The sequence below is a fragment of the Brassica napus genome, unplaced genomic scaffold (assembly GCF_020379485.1).
Source record: "Brassica napus cultivar Da-Ae unplaced genomic scaffold, Da-Ae ScsIHWf_3031;HRSCAF=3818, whole genome shotgun sequence".
NCBI lineage: Eukaryota > Viridiplantae > Streptophyta > Magnoliopsida > Brassicales > Brassicaceae > Brassica > Brassica napus.
The window spans coordinates 30,785-43,427 of record NW_026016278.1 but is presented as its reverse complement, the minus strand read 5'-3'; the positions used below and the strand labels follow the sequence as shown (position 1 = coordinate 43,427).

General features: G+C 37.3%; 2 pseudogenes; both read left to right on the top strand.

Annotated features, from left to right (window-relative positions):
- The first annotated feature begins 2,384 nt into the window (after positions 1 to 2,384).
- Positions 2,385 to 5,305, top strand: LOC125602915 (annotated as a pseudogene).
- A 755-nt stretch (positions 5,306 to 6,060) lies between these two features.
- Positions 6,061 to 7,615, top strand: LOC125602916 (annotated as a pseudogene).
- The last annotated feature ends 5,028 nt before the right edge of the window (positions 7,616 to 12,643 follow it).

Sequence of the window (12,643 nt, the reverse complement as noted above, 5' to 3'; positions counted from 1 at the left end):
TACGAAACATTATAATGGAAGCTCAATCCGGCCTTAATAACCATATGAAAGACATAAACATACAAAATATAATTCTACAGTGCTCACACGTGAACCGTCTTATTTGAAGGTGATTAGCGATTGAAATCCGGTTCACAAAAAGATAAACTCAGAGAACATGATTATGGGAGTTATTAGAGTGAGGTTCTTATCGGAATATAAGAATCCGTCTCTTAACTTTTAACTAAAAAAGTTAAGAATCGTCTCTTAAAACTCTAATCTAAGAACCGGTTCTTAGCTTTTTAGTAAAAATTAAGGGACGACTTCTTATATTCCGCTAAAAGCCTCACCCTAGAACCACCGTCGACCATGGCGCATGCGTACATTTCCCGCGAATTATAGACACATATATGATACATTGAATAAGCTTGTTCGTTTCGAATTCATGATTACTGTTTTACTTATATTTTATTCCTTCAGGTACTGACTCTAAATGGCATTTATTGCGGTGAACATCGTCCTCCTTTCTTCTTTTTTCAATGTATCTTATTATACTATAATCTTTTGCTTATAGGTCAAACCCCACTACTACTTCATTCTCTTCCAAATCTTTCAAACTTCTAAACCCTTTACCACCTTGAATCTTTCCAAATACTATATTAGGCCATGATTATCAGTAAACCTTTTTTTTTTTGGGTTCTTATAAAAAAATATTTTTTATTTTGTTTTCTCTGATTTAAAAAAAAAATTAAAAAAGAACTAATCGCGGACCGCTACGTGTCAGTGGAATCCGCAAACAGTATAAGAAACAGTAGAAAGTGGATCCTTCTTTGGCGACTTTTGTGATCGGTTTTAACTGTTTTGGGAACTCCAGCATTACCTTTTTAACAAACCCAGTTAGGATCTGCGATGTTGATGCTCTTAGTAGTTCATTTGATTGTTGTGCTTAGTCTTTCTCATAGAAAAAGTGTCCAGAATGAATTTGGGCGTTACGGTAGATTCAAATTTATAGTGCTTATAAGGAAATAAAAAAAACATCTCTCTTTTATATGGAAATATATGTAAGCCCTGTTCTTTTCATTACGCGCACCAACGGCTGCGACGTCAATTCTAAAGAGAAAGAAGGAAGAAAATTGAACTGAATCAGTTTTTAAACGCAGAGGAGAGACGCAGAGGAAAGACGCAGAGGAGAGATAATGAAGGTAATTGGTCGCTGTTATTTTTGGCGTCAACGGAATTTACCGAATCCGTGTAGTTTTTGATCGCTGCGTCTCTCCTCCTCCCTCCGAGCAACCATTAAAGATAAAAACAATGAAGAAATTTCAGTCGCTGGTCGCAACCGCCGCGAGAATGAAACGAACAGGGCTGTAGTCGAAGTAAAGGAATGTATATACATGAAAAAATCTTTGGTTTTTGTTGAAAACATTTTTATTATTTATTTACCATTCACGATAAAATAAAATAAAATATTAAGGTTATCGTAATTGACATTTTCATACAAACTAAAAATTATTGAAATGCATTATTTATGTTATTACATCTATTGACGAATAATATTTGACATAAATCCAACGCATATTATAATTAATATTACGTTTAAAACATGTATCAATTGATATTGAAAATTTAAAGTAACATTTTTGTATAACAAAAGAAAAAAATAAAATAACACTGATCTTGAAGAAACAGATGTAGTATCAATTAGTCCAACTGTATTCGCCGTTAGGTTAGTTTCATCTGTTAATTAAGCAACCATGGAGTTGAGTCCTAGAAAATTCTTGCGTATGAAAAGGGGAATAATCAAACTCATGCATTATAATATTACATCATCGTGTGATATGCTACTTGAATCATCAAACGTCAATAAAAGCGAACGCGTGATTTTATAGTAATATGCTTTTATCATTTGTCCCTTAAAAGACGGCTAAAATGATGTTGAATTGTTGTTGTTTTGATTATGATGATGATGAGTTTTGTCTTCGCCGGTCTATTTGCACTTGAAAGATAATTATGACTATAGAATAATGAAAAATGATATCGTATTGTTGGTATAAGGTGTTACATAGTCACTAATAATGGGAAAGGAAAAGAGGTTAACGAAGAAAAAAAATGGTTCAATGAATATCTACGAGTCTTCTTAGGATTCTCTTTCCTTGAAAAAGCCTTGTGCTTGTGCGTCTCTCCTTTTCACTATATCAAGTAAAGACCCACCACATTGATATGAAGAAAATACACTCTCTTCCCCTTATGTAAACGCGTACGCAGACACGTGCGAACATCTCTATGTTACCTATACGTGTTGGGGTAGGAAGAAAAAAACAAGAACCAATACACATCAGGAAGGTTGAATAAATAACCTCTACTACTAATCTAACACATTTTCGTCGAGAGCGAGAGAGAGAGAGATGAATCTTGATGAGAGAGGCTTAGGTTTGAGTCCTCAAGCTTCCTTGCATGGCTTAGAGCATCTTCAAATTCTTCTTCTCCTTCTGTATTATTCCGTATGAAGACACAAGATGTTGTATCAAGATCATATCACCAAAGTCAGATGAAGTGGAACGATCTATTCTTATACCAACCACAAGCGCCACTCAGCACAAGCACTATTCAATGCTTGCCTCTTCTGAACAAGCTCATGGAAGATGAAAGTCAAGCATCTGATGATATCAAAGAAGAGATGGATGATGATGTAGTTACCCTCCGAATAGGATGCCTACCTACCACCGTGGTAGCTCGGAGGAGGATGACTCTGATACAACTTCTGATCATCATCAGGAAAAATCCATCAAGAGAGAGATGATAGAAGATGGCGGGGGTGATGATGAAGAAAAGGAGAACGACGAAGTTTCAACAGGAGATGATTGATTCTGATATGGGAGTCTGTGGGAAGAGGTTTTGGATACCAAGTCCGGCTCAGATTCATGTCGGTCCAATGCAATTTGCTTGCTCTATTTGCAGCAAAACCTTCACTAGGTACAATAACATGCAGGTACGACTTCTCTCTTATATCTCTATAATAGTATATAGTTTCACAACATATCCACTAATTCACATACCAGCGTGCTTCTATGGGTCGAAATCTTGCTTTATAATGTAATCAATACATTATCACTAGATGTTATATTACCAAAGAAGGAAATATTATCACTATATCAACTTTACCTTTGCCTTTGTCCATTCTAATAATCATATGTATTTCATTTAAGGTTAGATTTCCTTAGGAGAAAAGATTTAATACATAATATCTATTTTTGAGTTAAAATAACAGAATAGACTAAACTTTGATTTCATACTTAGGAGTTAGGAGTACTGAAATAACCATCATAACATGCATAATTTGCAAGGAAAGTTTTAGTTTAAAATAAAAGATTTTGAAATTTAATGGCTTAATTATTACGGTAATTATCTCGGTTGGTGAATCATCGTAGTAGATATACAAATCCCAAATCAACAAAAAGAAGGATAGTTGGGTTATATAAGAGCAACATTAACCCTATTACCCCAAAAGGGGTTCTTAATGCTTTTTTTTATTAATTAATTGTACTTTTTTTCACCTAAGAACTTGAGTTAAGAAACAATCAGAAATGTGTCCTCCAATGGTAGTTTCTTAATTAGGGTTCTTAATTTTTTTTAAAAATAAAATTTATTTATTAAATAAACATAATAAAAAAGGACAATTTAAATGTAGATTTTGAATTTAAAAAAAACAAGGATTACTATAATAAACGAGAATAATTTGAAAGAAACATTCTGAATTCAGTTGTTGTCTTCACCACGTCCAAATTTACTCCATAAATGTTCAACCAAATCATGTTTGAGTTGTTGATGCATTTGTCTATCACGAATTCTAGTTCGAACACCCCTCATATTGGCGATATTGTAGGCATATCCGTAGAATAATCGAGATCGACATGTGAACTTCCGGTCTCTTCTCCGTGTTCGAACTCTGAAACATTAAAGTGAGCATATCCAGCTCGTTCGTCCTCGATATCATATTATGGAGTATGATACATGCTCTCATAATCTTCCCCATTTTTGCTTTATCCCAAAAAAGCGCGAGGTTTTTAACAATGCCAAATCGAGCTTGCAAGACTCCAAAAGCACGCTCGACATCTTTTCGGGCAGCTTCTTGATGTTGAGCAAATAAAACCGCTTTCGGCCCTTGTGGCATTGAAATAGATTGAATAAAACCGCTTTCGGCCCTTCTGGATTAGTGTTGAGACATCTTCGAAAATCTTTTTGACTTTTTTCATTGTTTGTCTTGCCTTTTTTGCTGAAAAGCCAGAAAGCAAAAGATTAATCACGGAGTGGGATTTGGTAAAGTAATTTAGCAACAAACCAAAAAAGGAGAAGATAAAGACAAACAATGATCATACTAGTTTATCAAGAAAAACAAAACAATGAGCATACACTACTTTTACTCTGGATACATGCAATCGATTACTTAACCTAATAATCATCTAATTAAGCATCATTCGTTTATATTTATAATTTACTTAGAATTATCTCACTTTAAATATTTTGAATGGGTCTTCATGTAACTTGTATACATAGAATATATTTCTAGATTGGTGAATATCAATTGAATTCGAAATACTCAAACCTCTCTCACATATATAAACATAAGTGAAGAAGTGATCCACATCACTGCTTAGGTTCTAATGAGTTATATAAACAACACAGATGCATATGTTGGGACATGGATCAGAGTTCAGAAAAGGAGCTGACTCTTTGAAGGGTACAACTCAACCTGCGGCTATCCTGAGGCTGCCATGTTATTGCTGCGCGGAAGGATGCAAGAACAACATCAACCATCCTCGTTCAAGCCCTTGAAGGACTTCCGTACACTTCAGACACATTACAAACGTAAGCATGGCTCCAAGCCTTTCTCTTGTGGTAAATGTGGCAAAAGCATTGGCCGTTAAAGGCGATTGGAGGACTCATGAAAAGAACTGTGGAAAGCTTTGGTATTGTACATGTGGATCAGATTTTAAGCACAAGAGGTCTCTTAGGACCACATCAAGTCATTTGGACATGGACATTCTCCTCACCCGTCTCTTTCTTTTGATGGATTTGAAGAGGATGTGGAATGTGTCACTACAGAGTGATAGCCATGTTAGATACACACACACCGGGGGACTGTGGGAATCATCGATCTATCGGTAAGATCTGAATTTTCTAATGTTGCTTCAAAACTATGCACCACAAAACATCTCAAGTCTACCAAAGAATTTCTATCTTGAAAAGGGAGAAATTCTTTGTTAGACTTGGCCTCGATATTTAAAAATGTAGCAATTTACCAAAGAAAATGAAGCAACATTTAAATTTAGATATTTTTCTTGGGATATATTTACGAAGAGTCTTACATAGAACCCGTTGTCTATCTAATACTTGAAAATTTGAGATATTGGTTTTATGTATTTGGTGTGTTTAAGTAGGACAATGCATGTTATATCATATTTATTAGTTAACAAGGGTGTGATTATCTCTTGGAATTTTGTGAAGCACGTGAATTTTCTGTTTCTCTCACGGTATTTGTCTGTATTAGAAGAGAAAATTGGTTGTGTCACTTCATTATTGTACGATATTCCTCAATAGAGAATCTTCCTATATTTATTGTTGTCTATCTTTCATTACATATCACATGCTTTCATCTTATTTAATTGCACTTTTTCTTTGTATGAATCAAACGTATCTATTTTCTGTGTGTGTCATCTCCTCATGAAACCATTAATCACATTCGTCTCAATGTATCAAACAAAATTAATGTTACCGTAAGAAACACATCATCAGAACGATTACGACCCATAGGGGTTTGATTTGATGCGGTTTTGGTTAAGTTTCATCAGGCTCTTGGTTTATAAGCTTGGCCCAAACTAGATTTGTGAATGTATTAGAGAGAGCTTCAATCAGTTAGATATAGAGAGAATTGGTTATTGAGTTAGTTCTGTTGATTGAAGTTGGACAGAGAAACATATGCCTTATAAACTCAATAAAATAACAAAAACCTAATGCCAAAAGTCAAGTGTGGAGTTGGTGGAGGTGGTAGCATTAGGTAGAGAATTGACCAAACAGCGAACTACTCAAGCGACATTGTATCTTGCTTTCTCAACTTTGCTATTTCCTTGTCTTGAAGTTTCAAAATTTTCAGACACCATTGCCAAAACATGAAAGCTGCAGCGCAGTTGGTACGATCCTATACATCTGTTCCAAATGCGCAGGGAACTGACTCCTGCGGAACTAGTCGCTCATGTGCTATTGTTACAAGCAAGGTTGTGTCTCAAGAGCATTTCCGAAACCTTAAATGCCTCCCCTCTTCAACTCCTTCTGTCTGTCGTGTCTGATAATGGAACGGTCATAACAGCACTGCACGTGTCCCACATCATCAGAAGCCTCTTACCGTCAATGATCTCTCCCCGACTCATGCACGGATCTAACCTACGCGTCGCGTATCAAGGCGTTCCCGGAGCTTACTCCGAGGCAGCCGCAGGTAAGCTTACCATAACTGCGAAGCTATCCCTTGCGACCAGTTTGAAGTTGCGTTTCAAGCGGTAGAGCTCTGGACCGCTGACCGCGCTGTTCTACCGGTTGAGAACTCTCTCGGCGGTTCTATCCACCGTAACTACGATCTTCTCCTCCGCCACCGTCTTCACATCGTCGGAGAAGTCCATCTCCCTGTTCACCACTGTCTCTTAGCTCTTCCCGGCGTAAGCAAGGAGCTCCTCACGCGCGTGATCTCACACCCTCAAGGTCTCGCTCAGTGCGAGCGCACACTCACAAAGCTCGGTCTCAACGTCTCTCGCGAGGCCGTCGACGACACCGCGGGAGCCGCTGAGCTCATCGCCGCCAATAATCTCCACGACACGGCGGCGATAGCGAGCGCACGCGCCGCCGAGATTTACGGGCTGGAGATTTTGGAAGACGGGATACAAGACGACGCGAGTAACGTGACGCGCTTTGTTATGCTGGCGCGTGAGCCAATCGTACCGAGAACTGATCGGCCGTTTAAAACGAGCATCGTCTTCGCGCATGAGAAAGGCACTAGCGTGCTGTTCAAGGTACTTTCTGCTCTCGCGTTTAGGGACATCAGCTTGACGAAGATTGAATCTAGGCCGAATCACAACCGTCCCATCAGGCTTGTTGATGATGTGAACGTAGGGACGGCGAAGCATTTCGAGTATATGTTTTACGTTGACTTCGAGGCTTCGATGGCGGAGACGCGCGCTCAGAACGCGCTCTCGGAGGTTCAGGAGTTCACGTCGTTCTTGCGGGTGTTGGGGAGTTATCCTATGGATATGACTCCTTGGTCACCATCATCCTCAACATCACACACGGCTTCATCGTAAAGAAACTATACAAATGGAAATGTAAACATGTTTTTTTTTTTTTTTTAATAATCCAGGTATCCGGACCTCTCACTTAGTCCGACTATCCCTCCGCGTCCAACCGAAACTGGCGAGGAAGGTCCTGGAGCCCGAACGGAAAGCGCGTGAAGTTGACATTATATGATGTTTTATATACGTGTCAACGCTCTTATGGTTTCAACATGTTTAATTTATATTCCCCAGGTTGAATTCATCTGAGAACAATATGTTAAAAAATATCCAAGTTAATGTCAAAATTAAATTAGAAAATAGTTAAAATAAATATAAACAATTACGCTGTCATGAAAAAAATGATGGTACCATAAATATATGATGGGAAATTCTCTTAAAAACATAAAATAATATTTTGTCACAAAAATATCATCATTAGGTAGAAGAAAAAAAAACAAAGCTATTTTTAATGAAGAATACATTAAATATAATTAAAATATTATAAGATATTATTATTATAAATTTATACCTTAAACCTTAAATCTTATATCCTAGACCATAATATATCCTATATGTTATTTTAAATTTTCCTAAACCTTAAATCTTTGATCCTAAACCATAAATCATAAATTTCACCTAGAAAATCTAAACCCCAATTCTTAACAATTTAATTTAGAGATCTATCTGTACTAATTTTTTAATGAACATTAGTTTGATTATTTTCTCCTTGCATACTATTTTTATGATAAAAACTATTTTATCTCTGATGACTCAATATATAGAAAACCTTTCGTCGTAAACGCGACGTAAAATTACGACGAAGTTACCAGGCCCGTGTTTTTCCATTTACGACGAAGTTACCAGGCCCGCGTTTTTCGGTTTACGACGAAATTACGTCGAAACGTCCGTTTACGACGAAGTTACCAGGCCCGTGTTTTTCCATTTACGACGAAGTTACCAGGCCCGCGTTTTCCATTTACGACGAAATTACGTGGAATAGCCCATTTACGACGATTTTACAACGCTTAACTCTAAACACCGAGAATGAAATCCCTAAACCTCAAAGTCACATATCATCTAACATCATATCTTCTTCTCTACTACTTCTTTCTCTTTCTCCAACTTAAACTCTAAAACCCTAAAACTCCAAATAATTTTTAAAAAACTAAAAAAATACATATTATATAAAACAACATTTGTTACACATACATTAAGATGGTAAAAAAACAATATTTCTTTAAACATACGTTACAATAGAGAAATACAATATTTGTTACTCTAAATCGTTTTCGTTCTCATCACTATCATTACAATCATCATCGTCGCTTCTCTCGAATTCGTCTTCACGTGCTTCATCTGTCGCATCTTCGGGAATATCTTCATATTGAAAGTTTTGCGGGTCGATCAAAAGGATTTCATCAGTTGGTTGTTCTGGTACCTCAACTTCATTGATAGCGTCTTCTTCTTGCAAGGGCGGTTCTTCTCCAGTGACAATGCGTCCACGAGGTGTAATTTTGATAGCAGCTAACCAGTTTATCCTGGAAGTTCGAAGCCGAGGATAAGGAAGGAAGCTAACTTGCTCGGCTTGTGAAGCTAAAATGAAAGGCTCAAATTTGTTGTATCTTCTCCCAAAATTGACATCCACAACACCAAATTTGTTATACCGAATCCCTCGGTTCACAACAGGATCGAACCATTCACATTTGAAGAGGACGCATTTTAGCTTCAATAACCCCGGAAATTCCACTTCAATAATCTCCTGCAAGATCCCGTAAAAGTCTGTTTCACCTTTTACACATATTCTGTAGTTACTCGTTGCCCGGTCTCCCCATACTCGTATGTGTGAAAGGTAAATCCTCGTGTGAAATACATAGGTGATGTGGTGACCTTTGCAATTGGACCTTGAACCAATTCGTGAAACCATACGGGATAATAAGGATCGTCATAATCAACCTGCAAAAAGCAGATATTCTTAATTAATATTGAAGTATCAAAACACTTACTTAATTAATCAATGTATGAGATATATTACGTACCTGTGATTTTAACCACTTGACAAAGTGCTTATCTTTACGTGTGTCCACATCAGTTGCAGATATTCCTGGTATTGCTTCTTCAACTTGAGATACAAACATGCTGCAAATCAAGTCATACATAATTAACTTCAATTCATATATTAACATTCACAAAAATATTTACCTTTCAAAGTAACGGGTCACTGCATCCTCGCAGTTGAGCAGAATATAAGTGTGGGCACTATGTTTATCCTCTTCACATGACCACCATACTTCTTTCATTTTACCACCAAACCGTCCAATTTCACATAAAATATCAGGAACACTATCAATTGGATATGATGTCGATACTCCACCATCATCATATCTTCTAGGAACTTTTTTTCTCGTACGAACAGTTGGAGCAAAGTAGTATGATGTGAAGTTAGATGTTTCGGCTGTCAAACTCCCCGCAACTATTGAACCTTCCACCTTTGCAAGATTTCTTGCTTTCCCCTTCAAATGTTTCATCTGTCGCTCATATGGATACATCCATCCGTTGTGAACAGGTCACGAAGCAATGCTTCATACGGTAGGTGGACAACTAGATGCTCCATGACGTCAAAAATGAAGGGGGAAATATCTTCTCCAGGTTGCAAAATATGATCGGAATGTTCTGATGAAGTTGTTCGATGACTTCTTCCTTGAACGTACGTGTGCTAAGATCTCTGAAAAATGCTTCGATGGGTGTATATTGCAAAAGTAATCAAATTAATAACATTTCATAACATATGTATATATATTATAAAATTATAATTACCCGCAAGTGCTTCATGGACATTTGCTGGAAGGAGCTCGGCAAAAGCAAATGGAAGTAGCCGTTGCATAAACACATGACAATCATGACTCTTCATTTCGGAGAACTTTTGACCTCGTTCAACACATCTTGACAGATTTGAAACATAACCATCAGGAAACTTAACTTCTGATGCAACCCAGTCAAATAAGGTTGTTTTGGGTTCTGATGACAACCTGAAGATGAGAACATGAACGTTTCCATTGCTCTTGATATGTAACTCACTTCTTGAGCAAATATCAGGTAAATCCATCTTTGACTTTTTGTTATTTTTTGTCTTCCCAGGAACGTTAAGTAATGTATTCATGATATTCTCAAAAAAGTTCTTCTCAATATGCATGACATCCAGATTGTGGCGTAAGAGAAGATCCTTCCAATAGGGTAGCTCCCAAAATATACTCTTCTTATGCCAATTGTGAGAGACACCATACCCATCATGCATATTTCCAGGAACATGCCAATTACCTCCAACCTTAACTTTTTCTGAGCTCCGTAATAATCAATGTCTGCTTCGATCTGCTGGCCGGTGAGATATGGAGGAGACCGTCTCTGACAATTTTTTTGTGCCGAAACAATGTCTTATTTCTTCTGTACGGATGGGCAAGTGGAAGAAAGCGACGATGACAATCAAACCAACAACTCTTCCTACCATTCTTCAGTTGAAAAGCATCCGTCGTTCCAAGACAATATGGACAAGATAATCTTCCATGTGTTGTCCAGCCAGACAACATCCCATAAGTAGGGAAATCACTTATCGTCCACAGCAGAACTACTCGCATCGTAAAATTGTTTTTCAAGGAACAATCGTACGTCCTCACCCCTTCTGACCACAATTGCTTTAGCTCTTCTATCAACGGTTGAAGAAAAACATCAAGAGACCGTTTTGGATTCTTCGGCCCAGGGATTAATATGGTCAAAAATAGAAATTCTTGTTCCATGCACATATCGGCGGTAAATTGTACGGCGTAAGAATGACTGGCCACAACGAATATTGTCTACCAGACATACCAAATGGACTAAATTCATCGGTGCATAACCCAAGATAGACATTCCAAATTGATATAATCTTTTCAATCGGTCTGTAATTGGTAGGCACCACATCCTTTGGTACGGTACCCTATTCCTCCCACGGCCTTGCGGTTTGAATGTGATTTTTTGCAGAATCGACACTCTTCTAACTTGTCATATTCTTTCCAGTAGATCATGCAGTTGTCGATGCAAACATCAATCATCTCCGAAGGCAACCCAAGACTATAAACCAATTTCTGAATCTCATAATAAGATTCAACAGACACGTTGTCTTCTGGCAAATACTCTTTAAACAACTCCGCTCATGCATCCATGCAATTCTCGGGTAAATTATGATTCGTTTTAATATTCATCATCCTAGCTGCTAGAGACAATTTCGAGAGACCTTCTCTACAACCAGTGTAGATTGGTTGATTTGCAGCATCTAGCATTTCATAAAACCTTTTTGCATCCAAATTAGGTTCTTCTACATTTCCAGTTTCATCAGCTATTGTTGTAGTTGTTTCTAAAAATGCATCACTAATCATATCTTGAACCCTATCATGATCTACCATCTGCTCCTGATCTTGATGATAATTATATTCATTATGCAAATGATTCGGTTCTTCACTATGATGACCATCCTCAAAATTATTATTACTACTACTAGCTTCATTTCCCCCATAACCATCTCCATGTTGATACCAAATGTAGTACTGTGGTGTAAATCTTCTGTTTACTAAATGCTTCCATACAGTTTCACTACGTGCAAATTTTGAATTCTTGCTTCGAGAGGGGCAGAACATCTTACCGCTTTCCTGTGTGATCGGTGTACAGCCCGCCTGGTGCATGAATGTCTCTAGCCCGCTCAGAAATGCGTTCGTCACCCTCCCGTCGGAATCTTTGTGCAAATACATCCAACTCCGTAACTCGTAAATACTACCGCCACCGGCCATTTTTTCTTAGATTTTTTCTGAAATTTTTTTTTTCTGATTTTTTCAGTTTTTTTTTTCCGTTGTGTTTTGTGAGGAGAGAGTTGTGAGAAATGACATATATATAGAGAAATTTTCGAGTTGGGTAGTTGAAATATAACAACGATTTTACAAGGAATATTTTACATGGATTTTACATGGTTTTAACATAATATTTACAACGACTTTACGACGAAATGAGGTAAGTTAAAGCACATTGAATACACGTTTTCACCTAAATATAACGGTAACATGTTTCATTGTAATGTCGATGTAATGATTACGACGTATTTCTCATTCCACGTACATTCGTCGTAAACTTACATGGATTTTACGACGAACACTGTTCGTCGTAAATTTACCTGGCGTTTACGACGAAAGTTGGATTCCTCGTAACTGCGTTGTAAACACCATGTAAAATTACGACGAAATATCTTCGTTGTTATGGACACATTTTCTTTTCTTGTAGTGTGATCATCACCTAATTTTCTTTTATAAAGAAATAAATTAAAATATTAA